General features: G+C 34.1%; 1 protein-coding gene across 1 annotated transcript in view; it reads left to right on the top strand.

Annotated features, from left to right (window-relative positions):
• LOC145239854 (metabotropic glutamate receptor 8-like) overlaps positions 1-20,974 on the top strand; it is a 736,068-nt gene that overhangs the window by 632,647 nt on the left and 82,447 nt on the right. The gene's annotated exons all lie outside the window — the stretch shown is intronic.

The raw sequence follows: 20,974 nt of genomic DNA, 5'->3' as shown, positions 1-20,974 counted from the left end.
GATTTAAAATATTCCAAATAAACATACTTTGCGGATGATTATAAACTAATGCCAAACGCCAGTAGTTTAAATTTAATAAAAATCGGAAGAATCTGAACTTTCACGAAAATCTTCCACCCCTTTTATCCACTTTGTATTAGTCTAAACTAAATTAAATATAATCTACACTTAGATATTGTAAGTCTAACATCTATATTCGAAAATTGGTAATGATTGGTTAATTAGTTCATGAGTGAATTATATGCATACAAATATACAAGAATATAAACATAATTACATTGCTGAAGATAAATCAATGCATCTATAAAAGTGAGAATGTGTGCGTGAGAGGACACTTCTCACCCTATTTACTCAACGAATTTTTAATGTACAGGCTTGATATTTGGTATATCAAATTGTCGGGTATGTGAAAGACGTTTTAATCCGTTTTCATCCGGTAAGGGGCTGCTAAGAGTTAAAATTGAAAAATTCGTACGTGATTGTTATCAGACTGTTGTTAACTGTGTCTCGAATGCGCGTGCATGAATCGTTCAAATGACAGATTCCTTGTGTTAAGAATAAGTAGGTTTGAAAACACTTTGAAAATCTCGTGTCAAGCTGACCTAATGGTTATCGTACTTGACTCACTCTCTTTAGGCTTTGGTTTTGATATAAGCTCTATTTTTTGTACATACAAGAAGTGAACTGTTTAGAAAAAACATAATACTCGCATGCACATGTCTCAGTTTTTTTCCGTTTTTTCTTTTTTACTTCGTTCTTTTTAAAGAGTTTAACGTTAGGTTTAATACGGTATTATTGTTCATAATAAATAAGAATTCTGCATCAATTATATATATTTTACGGCCGGGTAATGCTGGGAATTCTGCTAGTATACACCACATACATGTGTGAGTGAACGTGCGTGTGTATTTAATAGATATTTCAAAGATACGTAAATTTTGAATATTTCAAATATAAGGTATAATATAATGATACAAGTGATACAAGTTCAAGTCTTGAAATTGTGATACATTAAATGTTGTAGTGGCGGAAAATTCGTCGTTATAGCCATACGTGTGGCGATTATATTGCAAGATGAGAAAATGAAGAAGCAAAAGAAGAAACAACACGAAGACTGTAAAGATCGGTACAGTGGCTTTGGCCTGGAATGGTAATTTCCAAAGCTTCTCGTACCCATCCTTATGCTCTTTGGAATATCAACGCCTTTGCAAACACATGGATGAAATCTGAGACCCTACAAAAGAAAGAGTTCAACAAAGGGTAAAGCTTGGTATTTTCTTCAACATTTATATATAATTCCTCAATTTAAGCCGTAGACTGTTACCCAGAAAACCACAAAATAAGTATTTATTCATGATAATCAGTTATTTATGGATAACCTGAATTTTTTATGATTTTTCTGATTTTCTAGCTTTCTAGTCGTCAACTAGTCGTAATAATATGTTCGTATGTGCTTAATTTCCTAACCTAGTTTTTTTCTTAGCATCAATTTTTACAGTACTGTGTCCGTTTATTTTTACTGTTACCGTCAGCACTTAATAATAAACACATTATTCGATATTATTATTTAATGCATTTGTGTATGCCTACATTGGCGTTGCATTTTTTATTATACATATACACCGCTATTGTTCCTATCTGATACAGTATAATTTTACTGGGCTAGTGTATAGGAAAGATGAGGAGAAATAAGTTACTTGGAACACTTTTTACTGGGGAAGTTTTTTTTTGTCAAAACTGAGATATTGCGATCAATTTTTTATATATCGGTAGAGTTCATTAGAGATTAAGAAATAATATACGTTATTTTAGTAGTCGTAAAGAGATTATGTTGATGGAAATAAGTTTGTAAAGATTATTATTATACACAAAAGTATTAAGAGAGATAGAGAAAGATGTAGGGTATTAAGACCACTCGTTACAATAAATGTTTTATTTACAGGAATACATTCCATGAATATTACAATGAAACTAAACAGATGATCAGAGAAGACATTAATGGCAATTTGGCCATTTGAAACCATGGAAGTAATGTTTCTTTAGACAAATAAACATTTTGAGGATGATTCTAAGTCTGGGTTAGGTCTTAATAGACGGTAAGTTATTTTGGTCATTATAAATGTATGATTCGCATAAATAAATGCTATTGAGGATTAGTGTTCCGGAAAAAAGTAGAGGTCCTTAGATTCTGGAAGGCTTTGTAGTCAGCTTCTTTGTTCAAACCGACTACCTTTACGATTCCTTCCTGGCTCCATTCCTGGCATGTATGAACATGCAGACGTTTAACTGCAATGTAAACAAAGTCTTTTTGCGCAGCTTCCCACTTAAAGTGCTCCTATGCATCTGCCTTCTAACTCACAGTTGCTTCTTATGGCTCAACGACAGTGTGCTTTGTTTAGAGAGAAGTTAAGGAAAGACAACATTGTTTGAATAAATGGATGCCTTTTTCCAGAAAACGCGAACTCTTCTTATAAACTACGAATTTTTAAAACAATAATGACTACATAAAATTCTTATATTGATAGAGAAAACCTTTTTTAAATGCTGATACTATGACATATTTCCCTAATTTATAACGGAATGAAACAAAGAAGAATGGCTTTTCTCTTAAAATCCTGATGTTTGTAACTATTGATATCAATTTACATATTAAGGCAGTGGTCGTTGTGTAGTAACACTAAACCTTAACTTGCAAATAAAACAACATGGTAAGTCATTTGCTTTTGTTGTGGGTGGAGGTGGCTTAGGGATAAGAAATCTGACTATTCGATTTACGAATGTGTTAGGTTGCGCAAAAACAGTATCGTTTTCTAACATATATTACTTTTATATATGATTTCCGAATTAACGCATTGATGTATATAGCCATGGTCTATATTATTTTGAAGCGCTTTTCGCACTATCGAATCCTGTTATTCGTTATCGGGATCAATCTTTTCGTTCACTTTTTGTAGGTTTTTCAACAGCATGGGCAGAATTCAAATCCGCATGATTTTTTGTTCCAGTTAAAACTAGGCCGAAAAGCTGCCGAAACAGGTCGTGATATCAATGACGCGTTTGACCCAGGTACCACTAACGAATTTGTGGCACAACGGTGATTCAGGAAATTTCACAATGGTGACGAGAGACTTGAAGATGAACACGGTCTCGGCCGGCCGACTACGGTTGATAACGAACGTTTGAAAGATTTAATTGAAGCCGATCCTCGCAAAACCATACGAGAAGTTGCTGTTGTCGACTACTCAAAAGTCGTTCGCCATTTAAAGCAAACAGGAAAGTTAAAAATGTTGGATAATGGGTGCAGCATGAATTGAATTCGTTTTCAGATGTATTCTACTCACCTTTTGCGCAACAAAAACGACTCATTTCTCGAAGGGATTGTGACGTGTGATGAGAAGTGGATCCTCTACGACAACCGGCGGCGTTCGGCACAGTAGGAGCTCCACAACACTTTCCGAAGCCGAAATTGCACAAAAATAGTTATGGTGACTGTTTGGTGGTCTGCGACCGATCTCATCCATCACTGCTTCTTGAATCCGGACGAAACGATTACGACAGAGAAGTGCTGCCGACAAATTGACGAAATGCACTAGAAGCTTCAACTGTCCAAACAATCGCTTCGAGCCAAAATAGAATTTCTCAAGTCCTGTTTGATCAAAACTCTGGTCCATTGTGCCCTCATGATTTGCTCGACCAGCAAACTTGATAATGAATTGAAGAAGATAGCTGAATATTCTTGCGAAAAATGGTTTCCCTGAAGTTGTAATCTCTAAGCGTGTTCGCCAAGCTCTTGTTAAATTTAATACCAACCCTTCTTTTGGTCCGGCTAAGAGTCCAGTTTATCTGAAACTCCCTTATATTGGTTTTATCAGTAAAGGGTTTGTCGATAAAATTACCTCGGTTGTATCTCACTGTTTCTATGCGGTGCAGCCTCGCGTGGTGTTCGACACTAAAACTGCCTTCCCATCTTCTAAGAAAGATACACTTCCCACACCACAAGAACGTTTAGTTGTATATCAATTTAAATGTGAGTGTGATGCTGACTATGTGGGTCGTACGTTTCAACGGCTGGGAGTCAGATTGGCACAGCATGTATCTGCATGTTTTCGAAAATTCAGAGGGTCTAGAATAAACACATTATTGAACACATCCGGGCGTTCACTGAACACCTCCGGGAATTTACGGATCACATCCGGGTTCTCACCTATTCATGAGTTATCAATTTGTGCGCACTTATATGACAATAAAACATGTGGTGAAGCGTATTCGGATGGCTGTTTTCGCATTGTACACAAGACCCGTTCCAAACAACACCTCAATATTTTGGAGGCCGTAACCGTACTAATGCGCAAGCCATCGCTCTGTAGGCAAAAAGAGCTGTCGCATAAATTAGACCTGTTTAAAGAGCTCTGATTTACCGGGAAGTTGCGTCATTATTTCTTGTTTCTGCACTTATTTGCAGGCAAGTTAACGTTTTTTGTTTGTTTGTTTGTTTGTTTGTTTTTCTAATTTTGTCCCAGGTTCTGAAATATCTACGATATATCACGGGTGATTTATTCATTTAATTCACCACGTGTAGTTTTATCATTTATTTTTGTTTCACCCCTCTCTTAGCCTCCATTTTTCAATTGTGTAAATTGTTTTATTTTAATCGCTGCCGACGTGATCTCTTGACAAGGGTCGGACGAAGGTACCTCGAGGTACTTTTTTATTTTAGTCGAATAGTCTTTTGACTATTTTTAGTATCTATTTTTTCTCCCTGCACTGATCCTCCCCAAAATTCTAATGACTCCACTTATCTTTCTAATATATATATATATATATATATATATATATATATATATATATATATATCCACAGACAGGTATTTCACTTTATCATGGGTGTTCAGTGTAATTATAAATGATGAGCGTTTCGAAGTACATCGTGAAAAACAAAAACAGGTATTTAAGTTTGACTAGACAAGTTTTATTTATGAGCGCATAAAGGAATAAAATAAATATGATGATAGAATATGACATAAAATCATGAAAAACGCCAATGCTTATTTGACAAACCTGTTCATATCTAACATATAAGTGTGCGATCGTTTTTTAGCTTCTACTTTCAACTGGGAAATTTAAGGAATAATACTTTCGAGCATTGAACGCAAAAAGATAGGTTTGAATATGCGAGAAAACCAAAGGAAAAAGATGATTCCAAGAAAGGTTTTCTGAAGCCATTTCTATCAACTGATAAGAACAAAAATCAATGAAGATCTTCGTAAATCTATTTTCCTGGTTTGTTTAATGACGTCAAAGCATTATCTATTTACACCACGTATTTAATTTTGTTTGCATTTTTTTATATAAGATCTAAATAATTTTAAATACAGTTCTGAGTAAATACCTTTCACATTTGGTTACGATTTTGTTTGATTTGTCTGTTTCGCAGCATGTCCACCTTTTTGCATCATTTGGTGGCATTAGATTATCACTCAAAAATATGTATAACATGGGTAGGGGACTTTATCACAACGCGTGAATACTTATCTTAAAGTGATACTTCGCTGTGTATGGGCTAATGGTTCTTACAATTCCTGAGCAGTAACTGTGACTGCTAGTGGCAGTTTAGTAAGAGGTATGCATAGCAACAGCGAAGGTAGATCAATGTAGAACACGGATACGTCTTAAATATTATATTTTGTAGATTCTATTTTTTGTTTTTATTTTGTTTCTCTGGCAATCAACAAAATAACGAAGAAGAAAAAAGAAAAGAAAGAAGAAATGAATAATAGAAATCATGAGTGCGAAAAATGAGAGTCACTCAAAGTTCTTAATTATAGGATGCAATGTCGAGATGGCTGCGTAAAGATATACGACTCATCACGTGAGCTAATGCGTGCCAATGTTAAAGTCATTCAAAGTTCAAATTATAATTTCAGAAGAAAAGAACAGTCAAACAACTTTTTCAAAAAACTGATAAAATATCGTAATTAAACCAAGAAAATAATTTCTTCACTAACTTTTTCACTGATTGTAATATATATAGCATCCTCAGATGATCTGAAATGCATGGTGCTTTTCTTGAATGTATGTGTAACATACACAATGATCAAGTAATATAGCTCTTCTTGAATACGTGGGATTCACGATACCTGAATGATATAGTCTTCTGCCTTTCTTGAATATGTCGAATTCACGATGCTCGATTGAGATGTTGAATCTACTGTCCTCAGTGAATAATCTTATATTGCATTCTTCCCTTCGTGGGAAGAAATGCATACTGCGATAAATGTGCACCTGTGTTCCGTTCATATCTTTCAAAGATAAGATAGTTTTCGATTTCGTGTCGGCTTGTAAACTCTTAAGACGAAATGATTCGCTCCGCGTTTTGAGACAGAAAAGTCAGTTGTTTTTCTATCTCTCTTCTCTTTCAAGTGGTTCTATAAAAATAAAATTCTCAGTTTTATTTCTATTCGCCTTTGTTCGATGGTCGACCATAGTCGATACAGTCCTTTCCTGTTGAAAGTTAACTCAAGACTTTTATAATTTCTCTAATCATTCACTTCACCCGAAAAGGTTAATTTGACAGGACGATGATTTTTTGCAAGTTTGAGACTAAAGATATATTGGAACCACACGTTGCAAGTCTAGACGTTGCTGATGACACCTGATCGTCGGGTGATTTGGCAACGATCGATCTACAAACGTCACACCCTCACCCTACAAGTAAAAACAAAAAAGAAATATAGCATTTCTTACTCACTTTTCTCAATTTTCATATTCATATATATATATATATACATATATATACATATAAATATATATATACATATATATATATTTATATATACATATATATGCATATAAATATATATATACATATATATATATATATTTAAATATATGTGTATATATATATATGACTATTTCATTAAATCACATAAATTAATATACGACAGTATACATTTATGCGCCAACTTTAAGTATTTACTTCAACAGTGCTCAATACCTAGTTAGAGCTCGGTCGTAAGCTATAAAATATATATGATAATTAAGCTACACAAAGTATTCCGCGTTTCATCGACGCTATGATTTATCAGGCTTATGCGAGGAGTTGTGGTTGTCTCGCGTTTTTATATACAGATATTCTATTGCGTTTTTAGTTAGCCAATCAACTTTTTAAGTTTCCCTCGCACCCTTCCTAATCAGCCAATGTGGAGACACTTGCAGGACAAAAGCCCAGTTGACTTCCGGTTCATCCCTTCCTTTGTGTGTGCTATTTTAGTGGGGAGCGTCGATATTTAGTGTTCTGACCTATTTTAAACCTAAGTTAAACATTTTTATGCTAGTTTATATATATATATATATATATATATATATATATATGTATATAAAAGTGAACGTGTTTGTGTATCTATGTATCTGTGTGTCTGTGTACATTTACCCACGCAATAACTCTGTCAATTTTTAGTTTACAGACTCGAAATTTGATATACAGGTTACTGAGATTTGGAAAAATCGATGCGATTAAGGGGTCAAAGTTCAAATCGTTGAACTTTAACCAAACTCCTCCGACAATTTTTGGTCTACGCACTTAAAATTTTAGATATAGGCTCCTTGAACATGGATCTAACTTAATAACTTGATTTGAGCCCAAAACAATACATTTTAAGGGGTCATAATAGGGGTCAAAGTTAAAAAAATTGACCTCTGCGGTCTCTTCCAAATTACTCAGACAATTTCTGGTCTAAATATTTGAAATTTTACATAAAGGGTATTCAGAGATAGGACAAGCTTTTTCATCAGTTTGGGTCGAAAATCTTTAATTAGCAATATATAAATGTATGTATGTATGTTTGCATGTATGCCTTAAACTTTCAATAGAGGCGACGGATTTTACCAGGATTAGTATCGCTTTAAAGTTCGTTCTTTCATACGACAAATATCGAAAAATTGGCTAAAAACATTAATTTCTTCCCCTTCAACTAGGCACCTTTCTACAGGAGGGGGGGTAATTTTTTTCGCCGATATTTTTGAAAGTTATCCTCTCCTTTAGATTGTCTAGCCTTAAATTTTAAAATAGTCCCTTTCGGTTTGGCGGTGGTCGTAACAGCATAAACGTTAGGTTTTACCCCGTTCTTTTACTCCTTTTACTCTTCAGAAAGTATTTAAAAGGATTAGAATATATTCAAGATATATATATATATATATATATATATATAAAGAGAGAGAGAGAAAGAGAGAGAGAGAATTGTTTTGACTCGCTACTATATATAGTAGGTTCAGTATGATAATTGATAGGGAATTGTCTCTATAATAATAATAATAATAATAATAATAATAATAATAATAATAAATACGTAATCTGCATGAATTAAAAAATCATAGTTGATTGTATATTACAACCGGGCAACGCTGGACTGTCTGCTAGTATATATATATCTATATAATACTAAAACTCTATGGATCTTGTATGTTTGCAATCAGATTTCCGGTTTTCAACATCCGGTTGCGCATGCGTAAATAGCAACGTCTTCAATCCGTTATTCCAATTCCGGAATTTTTATATCGCTTTTAATACAAACAATTTCATTTAATTTGATCAAATAGTTTTTTGTTTTTTTTTAACGGCTAAAAACATTCAACTTCGTAAAGTCTGTCGCAGTTTCAAAAAAACTTCTCCCTTTTAAAAAACAAAAGTAAACAAACAAGAAAAACAACACTCATTATTAATAGAAGCAGCGGCGGTGAAAGAAAACACCTCTCACTTTCCCTCTAATAGATTTCAACACTCCTACTCCCTCTGTTTTCGTTACGTACGCGAGAAATCTTTAATTCATGTCATTATAAATAAATAATTTTATAACATCAACCGTAGTTTTTTTTTAACGGCTAAAAACATTCAACTTCGTAAAGTCTGTCGCAGTTTCAAAAAAACTTCTCCCTTTTAAAAAACAAAAGTAAACAAACAAGAAAAACAACACTCATTATTAATAGAAGCAGCGGCGGTGAAAGAAAACACCTCTCACTTTCACTCTCATAGATTTCAACACTCCTACTCCCTCTGTTTTCGTTACGTACGCGAGAAATAGTTACGTGTATGTGTGAGAGAGAGAAAAAGGGAGCGATGTAAAACTGGATAGAGTTATCCCCCTTAACTAATGCAGACCTTTTTACTAGAGGGCGTTATTACAAAAGAGGTTTACCACACCTACATTGCCTGCTATGGATGGAAGAAGAATCTAAACCCAGACCCCAGAATTATGATGATTTTGTTCAAGCTGAAATACCAAATAAAGTCGAACATCCAGAAGAACATGAATTGGTATTGACGCATATGATACATGGACCAAACTGCAACAGTACATCTCTGTGCTGGAAAAATGGGAGCTGTTCAAAGAGGTACCCAAAACCATATAGTGATGAAACAAGATGTGGATATGATTCCTACCCTATTTATAGGCGAAGGTCATCAGAAATGGGAGGTCATCAAGGCTATAAAGAAGGTAGAAATGAACCTATAACTTCCAAATGGGTTGTACCTTACAACATGACTCTCTTGAAGTTATTTAATTGTCACTTAAATGTAGAAATATGCACTTCTGTAAAATCCATTAAATATGTAATTAAATATACATTAAAGGGAAGCGATCAGGCAGTTTTCAGTGTAAGCAAAAACGAAATTAAGCAATACTTAACAGGAAGATATATTGGACCATCAGAAGCAGTTTCGATGATACTGGGATTTCCAATTCATGTTAGAGAACCTGCAGTTGTTCGTCTTCAGATACATCTCCCTGATCAACATATGATCTATATTCAAAGGACAAGCAACAGAGACCTTAATAGAAATGCTTCTTGCACAACTCTAACAGAGTTTTTCAATATTTGCCAGAATGATGAATTTGCCAGAACACTCTATTACTCGGATGTCCCAAAATACTATGTGTGGCAAAATAAGAAATGGCAAAGAAGAAAAATGGGTAGAAGAATAGTTGACCACCCAGGAGTTTTTGAAGCAAATATTCTTGGTCGTATGTACACAGTCTCACCAAATAGTGGTGAATTGTACTTTTTGCGGCTACTACTTCACCATGTAAAAGGACCTAATTCTTTTGAATCTCTGCGAACTGTAGCAGGTCATATACGTCCATTATTTAAAACTGCTTGCAAAGAAAGAGGATTACTGCTTCATGACAACCACTGGATACAAACAATGGAGGATGCAGATAAAACGAGAATGCCAAGAGCGATAAGGGATCTGTTCATTGTGATACTTTTAAACGCAGAATGTTCAAATCCTCTTGAGTTGTGGGAAAGATTTTCCAACTCCATGGCAATGGATTACTACAATGCAATGCAAATCCAAGTCAACAATCAGAACATGGTCAATAAAAATGCCATCAACAACACGTTGAGGTACATAAATGATAAACTTTGTGCTGCTGACAAATCACTGCAAGATTTTGGATTGCCTTTGCCTCAGAATTTACCTAATGTGATTCACATAAATAGAGCCATAATGGATGAGCAAAGTTACAATATAGCAGAGCAAATGACATATGTAAAGACACATCAACATTTATTAAATGACGAACAATCGATCATCTACAACTTTATATGCAGTTGCTTAAACACAGACTCTTCTTCATTGATTTTCATCGATGCTCCAGGAGGCACAGGAAAGACCTTCTTAATAAAACTTCTTTCAAAAGTAAGGAGCTTAGGACAAATTGCACTGGCTGTAGCATCATCAGGTATTGCTGCAACATTGATGCCTGGTGGTCGCACTGCTCATTCCAGATTCAAGCTTCCTCTCAATGTAAGAGAAAATGATGTTTGTAATTTTGATAAACAATCAGAAACAGCCAACTTGATAAGGGCAGCAAAACTTATTATTTGGGACGAATATCCAATGATAAGAAGGGAGAGTTTACAGACGTTCGATAGGACTCTCAAGGATATATGTGGAAACAATGAAACATTCGGAGGGATATTGACGGTGTGCAGTGGTGACTTCAGGCAACTACTACCAGTCATAAAAAGAGGAAATGATGCTGACATTTACAATGTTTGCATCAAAGAGTCGTTTTTGTGGCATAAATTTAAGAAATTTTATTTAAAACAAAACATGAGAGTTCAAGATGATGATGATGAATACTCTAAATTTATTATAAAGATTGGTGAAGACAAACTTGAAAAAAATGAAAATGGTGAGATTGAACTGCCTGAAGATTTGATAATCCGTGCAGATAATGTTGACCAATGCATTGAATACATTTATCCTTCGTTTGACAATCTAGAAATGTTTGCGGAAAATTGCATATTAGTACCATTTAATGATACAGTTAGAGCAATAAATCATAATTGTATTGAAAAATTTCCTGGACAAGTCAAAGAATATTTGTCATTTAATTCTGTTCTTGAAGGAACAGAAGCTACACATTACCCAACAGAATTTCTTGATTCGATAGAGTTATCAGGATTACCTCCACATAAACTTGAACTCAAGAAAGGAGCTCCAATCATATGTATGAGGAATATTGATCCACCACGTTTATGTAATGGTACAAGACTAATAATAGAGGAGCTGTATAATAATTTGATTGTTGCTAAAATTATTGCATCACAGTTTGAAGGAGAAATCGTTTTAATTCCAAGATTGAAAATGGTCTTATCTGAAGGTGACAATATTCCGTTTGCCAGAGTCCAGTTTCCTATACAATTAGCATTTGCTATGACTATTCATAAGTCTCAAGGACAGACCTTACATAAAGTTTTAGTTTATCTAGACAAACCTGTCTTTCAACATGGTCAACTATATGTTGCACTCAGTAGAGTTAAGCGAAAAGAAAACATAAAAGTTTTTTTAAAACACTCAAATTGTACAAAAATGTTGTAAATAGAAAAGTATTGTCTTAGTTTTAGTGACCTTATTATTAGCATATGAATACAATATTTATTTTCTGTACAATAAGTGCTTAAGCACCCGTGCTTTTCAGCGATACATATTCAATAAAATAAATTGATTAATATAATTAATCTGGATATAAGAGAGTTAGAACCTGATAAGAAGTCTCAATTAAGCAAAAGGATAACAAAAGTTTTCTTTAAAAAAATTAATTGTACAAAAAATGTAAATAGAAAAGAATTGTCTTAATTTTATTGACCTTATTATTAACATACAAATTAAATATTTTACACAATGGGTACTGAATGTTTGCTTAAATTAAATGAAAAAAGTTACATTTTATTTTCATTTTCTATTTAAAAAGCCATTATTAACATGTGGAGAGTGTTTTTTTTATTATTCTGTACTTTCAACTAACAATTTCGTTTAAAAGATGATATATCAAAATTTGAATTTAACTATAATAAGGATTATGATACCTGTTCAGTGCATATTTACCTATAAGTATGACCAACCACTTATAATTCAGTAACTGTAATTTAAAAAAAAATAACAATTATAATAAACAGAACGACTCATAGAAATCTATCTATATTCTTTTTTCATTTTAATATACTTTCATAGAAATGCTTCTGTTATGTAAAAAAAACTATTTTCTTTATGCCACAAGTGTCACGCTCATACATGAATTCCATAGCTAATATAACGTACTGACCCAACGGGTCACGGGTGGTCTAGTATATATATATGTTTGTTAGTTTGTATATATATATATATATATATATATATATATATTACATTTTCACCCCAAACAAGGCACATTGCCACTTCGTGCTGGGGGGCTACTATTAGAGACACAGGCTACAGGTGTACTAGGTAGGGAGTTGGTCAGGAAGATGTCGGTTGACGTTACACTTGAACTTCTGCATGACAGTAGAGTTTGGGAAGCAGGAACCTGGCAGGGAATTCCAAACTCTAGCGGTTCTGGGGAAGAAACTACTAGAGTAGAATGTCCTCTTACATCTAGGGATCTCTACTGTGAAGGGGTGGGATTGTACTGCTTGTCGGGTTTGTCGGGGGTATTTACGTAGAAGGGGTACAAGTGCTTGCAGCTGGTCCGAACATACACCGTTAAAGTACTTGTAGAACAGGCAGAGGGATGCTGCATTGCGTCGATTGCGTCGATGGGACAGAAGCTGAAACTTGGGTGATAGTTCAGGACCTATTAGGTTGGCGACTCTCTTTTGAACCTTGTCTAGGAGTGAGAGACTAATAGCAGATGCACCGGCCCAAATATGACAACAATACTCCATACATGGGCGAATAGTGGCCTTATAAACGTACAGGATACTTTCAGGGATCAGTAGCTTTCTAGCACGGTAGAGAGAACCTACCTTTTTCGCGGCGGTCCTGGCAATACTCTCAATGTAATTGATCCAACTCATGTTTCCTGTGAACGTTAGGCCGAGGAGTTTAAAAGATATTCTTTCAGATAAAGAGTGTTTGGCCATTGCGGTACGTAAATTTAGTCATTGCGGTACGCAAATTTCCGCGTGGGGACATGTGCTTGGTGGTAGAGGTGTCTTGTAGTTATTGAAGGAAACAAGTTTAGTCTTGGCAGCTTTGAATGTGACCATCCATTTTTGTCCCCATTCCACTACAGATTGGAGGTCATCCTCTAGTGTTTCTGCCATTTCTTTAGATATGTGTTCATTTGTTTTCCTGTCGTGTCTTATAGAGCGTGGTGTCATCAGCATATATACCCATCTCACAGACAATTTTGTCAGGTAGGTTATTTATGAATATTAGGAATGATAGAGGTCCAAGGAGAGACCCCTGAGGCACTCCCGCATTTATATCATATTGTTTAGATGTACGGCCATCGAGGACAACCTGGATTTTTCTTTTATCTAAGAAGGATTTAATTATGTTATGATACCGTATGATCTGATTTTCCTGAGAAGATCTTCGTGTCATACCCTGCCCAAAGCCTTAGATATATCTAGAGCTACCGCTCTACCCTCCGCTGCTTTGTCAAATGAATGGTATACGCTCGGAGATTACAGTTAGAATGCTGCTGTGGAACGGGCTTGCCTAAATCCCTATTGTTGGTCGGTAAGATGTTTAGCATCCGTCAGGTAACGGACTAGAGCTTGGTTAATTATGGACTCAAATATTTTGGCAAAAAGTGGGAGGATGCTAATCGGGCGGTAATTTGCTAGGTCAGTTCTTTCGCCAGAATTCTTGAAAACTGGTACCACAGAAGTACTGTTCAGCAGGAAGTGAAAAGATATTTCGCTATGGGGCGTCTCTAATGAGATCCCTGATGGCTTCCCAGTCGGCCTTTTTATAATATTTCATTGTTTTGAGCAATGTCTCTCCCATTTTGGCTCTAGAGTTTAGGGTGATTTCAACTATTATCAATACATGATCAGCATTCCCAAGTGCTGCTGTGGGCGTTCGTAACACAATCATCAGATACTGAGGTCAGAAACAGGTCTAAAAGTGATGCGTATTGCTCTTGCTGGTCAGGAAAACGGGTTGGAAACGTAACCGTCTGAATGAGATATAGAGAAACTATGTGTTGTGGTTACAGCTGCGTCAGTGTAATTAGAGAGTCCAAACCAATTACTGTGGTGGATATTAAAGTCACCAAATACATGATCTTGTGCGCTAGTATCGACGGAAAGTACTGTATCTATGCTGTCAGAGACTTTGTTTATTAGAGTACAGTCCTGGGTCGAGGGAGAGCAGCAAAGAAAATAAAAGTAACTAATATTATGTTACATGTTAAGTCTAAAGCACATGTGTCAAAACATCATTAATTCATATCTCACTCAGCATCAGCCGTATAGCTTAATGGTGGGAAGCCTTGACTGTCATTTGGTTGGTTGAGTTTCGATTCTGGCTTGAGGCAGTTGCCTGTGTAGCCGCACTGATGAGCTGTGAAACAGCGAAACAGTACTGTATGTGGATGACTATAAATATATATATATATATATGATAATTTATGTATGTATATATATGATAATTTATGTATATGTGTGCTTATTTTATTTATTTATTTTCTACTGTAATTGTTAATTTTAATGTTATTTCGTATCGCTATCCTAGTTGTTCGCTATTTCTCTCCTACAGTTTAATAGATGTTGGGGTTCTTTAAAGTATAGGATACCAATTTTTTTCATGAAGACATAATCTATATGAATCTAGGTCTCTATATATGTTTGCTTGTTTTACTATTTTCCATTCGACTACCGGCGAACGTCCGCTTACTTTGAGTTTCTAGTATTTGTTTGTTTGATTTGTTTCCATTCGGTGTTTTCTTTTTAATTTTTGAATGTATTTTGTGGTAATAATATCGGATTTTGAAATCTAAGGAAGTCATACTTACGTAATATTTCTTGTTATTTGTGTTTTCTTTCGGTAATAGTGTGGTCTGCTAAACTATGGTTTTGGTTAGACATTTATTTTGAAGTGGGCAGTATATGCGAGATCTGCAGTTGCAATTATCTTGTTCGTTATTAGTATTTTTATTTTATTTCTAGTATGGTTGTCGTTGTCCGGAGTTTGTTTGTTTCTTCTTCTTCTTCTTCTTCTTCTTCTTCTTCTTATTATTATTATTATTATTATTATTATTATTATTATTATTATTATTATCTCTACTATGTAACATATGTGACCTTTGTGTTAGTTTTATTTTTGTCATGGTGTTCACTTATTTATTGTTTTTTTTTGGTTGTTGTTGTTTTCATTGCCTTTATTTAATATTTCTTTATTATGTGCTTTAATTATAATCTCTACATTTTCGCAGCAGCGGTATGATAAGTTTTGATTATTTTATTGAAAATTTTGTGTAAGGGATTGGTTACGGGGAAGTGCTTTCCCATGAGATCTAGCGAGCAACTCTGTTCACAGGATAAATTGTACTCTAGGATAGAGATACAAAATAACTTTAAAATTATCAATAACAATAGAAAATAGATAAATAATTATACACACATATACAGAAATTATCATATATATATATATATATATATATATATATATATATATATATATATATATATACAAACTAACATAAAAAATTAACCTAGATTTAAATAGGTCAGAACACGGAAGAAATAAAATGAATTGCATATAAATCATTAGAAGAAAAATTTTTAATCATCCAATTATATCTATATTTTTGTAAATAAATTTTGTAAAAATGATTATTTATTAAATTGATTTTAATTTTTCGTTATTAAAAACAATTGAAATATTTTAAATCAGTAAATTGTCAATATATTTTTATATAAAAATATTATTGGATTCTTTTTTAATTGCAAAACAAAACGATAATGAAAAAATTAAAAAAACAGCAAATAATCAATAAATTTTGTCATTATAAAAAATTCTTCATATACTACACAACATAATTCATGTATGATTGATTATGAAGTAAAACATGTTGTCTTAGCAATATTAATAAAAATCGTTTTTATGCCAACATTGAATAAATTCGCTCATTTTGGATTTTTTTAATGTTGTTTTTTTCTTTTACAAATTAAAAATAATCTAATAAACGTATTTTTATCATGACAAAATTTATTGATAATTTACTGATTTTAGATTTTTCTTATGATTTAAAATTTTTCTTATAATGTTTTATATGCAATTCATTTTATTTTTTCTGTCAAAAAATTATAATCAATATGATAATCGTTTTTATAATGAGAAAATTTATAAATATTTAAAATTAAATTTAAAAGGTAAATTAAATATTATTTATTTTTAATTCTAGTATATTCTTTTTTATAGTTTAATATTAATAAAATAACAATTTTCCAGTTAAACATTTTGTTGAACATTTTTCTGATAAGGCAGACATCTTTTTCAAGAAAAATACCTAACATTTAAAAATTTATTAAGAACATTAACGACAACAAAATTATATTTATTATATTTATCAATAAAACGTGCTAAGGTTCACATGAAAAGTATCACATAATGCAATATTTACAAAAAAATATTAAACATTTCTGAGTTTAAATGATTCATAGAAGTGCCATCGTTCGTCTGCGGGGATGCAGTAACAAACCCATACCATGCTGAGGTAGTGGTTGAATTTTAAGGGAGAAGGCCAGCACTAATGTTTTTACTATTTCTATTGGATATATGGCCGGATTTTTATCAATTATTTGTTCCTTTTATATTTTTTCAAAAGAAATGCCAATATTGTTGGACATTTTGGAATAAAAATTTAAATTATGGGAAATATTAGTGAGACTGATAATATTTCACTTGCTATTATTATTCCTAACAATTCAAGTATAATACCCAAAATAAACTTTAATAAAAGTGTGTACAATAGCTGTTTTTACATTGAAATTTGTGCAAAAAAAGTCTTTGTATTGAAATTAATGGTACTCTTGCATAATTTGACCCGAATTCTCGTGATTTCCCGCCAATCCCGGATCGGGCGAGACCGGCAATCATCGGTGTCAGCCGAGCGTTTTTCAAATGTTGAAACACTAATTCGACCTAAAAAAGTTATTATTTTTTTATGTTTTTAGTAATTTTGTAATTTATGATTAGTTATTTTTAATGATTTATTTATTTTGAAATTTTTTTGTACTTCAATTTCTGGGTGTTTGATCGACATTCGAATTGGAAGAAATCGACTAAACCCCCAAAAAGCTGACAAACAACTATATTTTCAGACTCGTCAAACAAGAAAAAAATGACAGACAAGGAAATAAATCTGTGCATTCTAGAAAAGCAATGAACCATGTCGAGAGGATGTAGAAGGAAACAAAACAGCGTAACATCAAGAATGCGGGAGCAGCTGGGAGCTTCTGGGTACATAATTACTTAAATTTACGTGGAGAAAAAAATTTGGAAACGATCCTTTCGTCTCCATCATAAATCACATTTCTGAAAGCTAACCGGTTGGGAGGCTTCCTTCCATTTCTCTCTACCCCATCACCTCCCTCTTTGCTGTCGATGGCCGATCAACATTCGACCGAAGTAAAAGATTCCTAAGGAAATGTCATCTCAAGAAAGTTCTTCCGTTGGCAATTAATAACCGTTATTTTTTTTTTTAATAAATTAAAATAAAATCATTATTTCTTGAAAAAAAAAAACATGTTTTTCTATTTCTGTGTAATCCCCCTCACCTAAAAAGAATAACAACCAAAACAAAAACAACCTTACTGAACAAAATGTCTTGAAAATAAAAAAATAAAAAAATACAGTTAAAGAAAAACAAAAAATTGTACTTACACTTAACATTTATACGAGTAAACAACCTGTTCTTGAAGATAACGTTTTTTAAATAACTTGCGACTGTTAAATATTTTGCAAAAAAAAATAAATACTTAAATAAATTAAATAAACATATTTGCTTTTTTCAAGGTAGGTTTTTTGTTATTTTTTGATAACTTGCATTTGTATCTTTTTTTTTCGTTCCCCCTGCCTTTTGTCTGTGCCTGTTACGCCGCTCGGCTTTTACCGATCTGTCCGATCCGGCTTGACGGGAAATCACAAGAATTCGGGTCAAATTATGCAAGAGTGCTAAGTTCATAATTTCAGAATTAATTCGCTGAATATTGTAATTTTCAAGTATAAATCTATTTATTTGAACACAAACATTTCAGTGAAGAAGGAAAAGTTCTAGTGACTTTTTCAAGTGCTCCGTATCTTATTGACATTCACTACAATGTTTGAGCATTGAAGAGTCAGTTTTGGGCAAACTTTTGAATTGTTTGAGTGTAAATAGTTTTTTTTAACTCTAGTATCTTCCTTTTTAAAGTGTAATATTGATCAATAGTTTCAGTAAAATAATTTTCCGGTTAAAACATTTTATTACACATTTATCTGTTGAAGCAGAAATCTTTTTTCCAGTTGAGTTAGAATGATTCAACAGTGCCATTGTTTGCCTGCATGGATGCAGTTACAACCCCATGACACGCCGAGGTGATGGTTGAGTGTTAAAGGAGAAAGCCACCACTATTTTTTTCTATTTAGATTGGATATATGATCTTTTTTTTGTAAATTTTTTATTTCCTTCATAATTTTTCAAAAAAAAAATGCCAACAATGTTGGACATTTCGGAAGGAAAATTGACATTACAAATGTTGGTGTGACTGACAATATTCCACTTGTTATTATTATTTCTGACAATTCAAGTATAATGTACAAAATCGATTCTATTCAACGTGTGCAGAATGGCTGATTTTACTTTCAAATTTGGGTCAAAAATATATTTTTTATTCAAATTTTCATCCCAAACAAGGCACAGTGCGCCTTTTAAGTAGGAGTTACTATCAGGTACATAAGTTGCAGGGGTATTATTAAGGGAGTTGAGTGGCAAGATGCTTGTTCACATTACACTTGAACTTCTGCATGTCAGTACAGTTGGAGAAGCAGAATTCCGGAAGCGAGTTCAAAAATTTAGCAGTTCTGGGGAAGAAAGTATTGGAGTAGAAGGCTTTCTTACACCTAGGGATCTCTACTATGAAGGAGTGGGATTTAGCTGCTTGTCGGGTTTGCCAGGGGTGTTGACATCGAGGGGGTGCAAATGCTTGTAGTTCCTCAGAACATTCACCATTAAAGTACTTGTAGAACAGGCAGAGGGATGCAACATTTCGTCGATGGAACAGAGGCTGAAGCCTAGATGACAGTTCACGACCTATCAGGTTGGCGACTCTCTTTTGAATCCTGTAAATAAGGGAGAGACAAGTAGCAGATACTCTAGTGTTTCTGTCATTTTCTCAGATATGTGTTCATTTATTTTCCTCTCGTGCCTCCTATAGAGTGTGGTGTCATCAGCAAATATACCCAGCTCAGACTTTAATTAAACTTGAAAATAATATTCACCAATTTTCCTGTTAATAATTACATAAACTCCGGCAAAAAAAAAATTCCATCCAAAAAAAAAAACACACACACTGTGAAAAAAATTAATTTTCCCTTAAAATCCAATCACTGCTCAGTCGAGGAAAGGAAGCAATGTGCACCTACCTTAAGTTGCAAAAGAATTGCCCCCTTCCGCGACGTACCAGTCAGTTAACAATTGCTAGCCAGCAAAGCTTAGGTAATCAAAGAATAGCTTCTGGCACCAGCCACAAATGCATCTGGAAAAAAACTTCACCACTGGGAAGAATCTCCCTTTAAATAACCAAAAGGTCATGTGATTAACTGTCACCTGACCTGTGTAAAAAAGCTTTAAAAAGGCAGAGAAGGCAGGACAATCTCTTTTTTGTTAGTAAGCAAGGTAAGTGCACACCGCTCTCCCTTTCTTGAGCAATCATTAATCCCCCCACTTTTATTTTTCACACATTCCCCAGGAAAGAAGAAAAAGAAAAGAAAGGAAAACAAAAAATATGAGGCATGCACTTACTCAAGGAAGTTAACCTGTTAGTATAATTTTTTTGGTTATTTTTTTTTTGTTGGTTACTAATTATTCAGGGAGGAGGCTAGGTCTACCTCGCCGCCGTCTCCGGGGTGCACAACTTGGACAATACCATTTCTGTCTGGCAGGAGGTGGAGACTCGATTCCCACACACTGGAAGTGACACCAGTCATCACATCCGTCGCAACAGATCATGTCCTGATCACCTTGTGGAGAACCGCATATAGGACAAAGCCAAATTACTTCGTTGGCAGGTGTTGATTGAGAAGGAATAGCGTTAATCCTATCTTCAGGCCTCTCAACAGATGCAGGTATGGATCCATCTTGATCCTCTCCATTTAAGTATAATTCAAGGGGGAATAGGTTTTTTAACGAGTGAATACGCACCGCATCACCCCCCTCTTTTACCCTGGCTGGCCTGACTACCCCATCGTCTCCGTAAAACATCTCAAAAATGATCCAAAACGGCTTATGTGGGCTCCTCACCAATACCACATCTCCAACCTTTAATCTGTTTTGGAAGGGCACTCTAGAACGCCCCTGGGGTTTCTCCCGGAGGCTCAACAGGTACTCATTATACCACAGAGTGCGGAAACTCTCCAGGCACTGGTCACGAAACTGCATGGTCCTGAGCAGCCTTTCTCGGCTGGGTGGGAGGTGGGAGGCAAAATCCTCATCGTT

This window comes from Euprymna scolopes, chromosome 19, assembly GCF_053919585.1.
Source record: "Euprymna scolopes isolate OS-2025 chromosome 19, ASM5391958v1, whole genome shotgun sequence".
In the NCBI taxonomy this organism is placed as follows: Eukaryota; Metazoa; Mollusca; class Cephalopoda; order Sepiida; family Sepiolidae; genus Euprymna; species Euprymna scolopes.
This window is presented reverse-complemented; position numbering and strand designations above follow the sequence as displayed.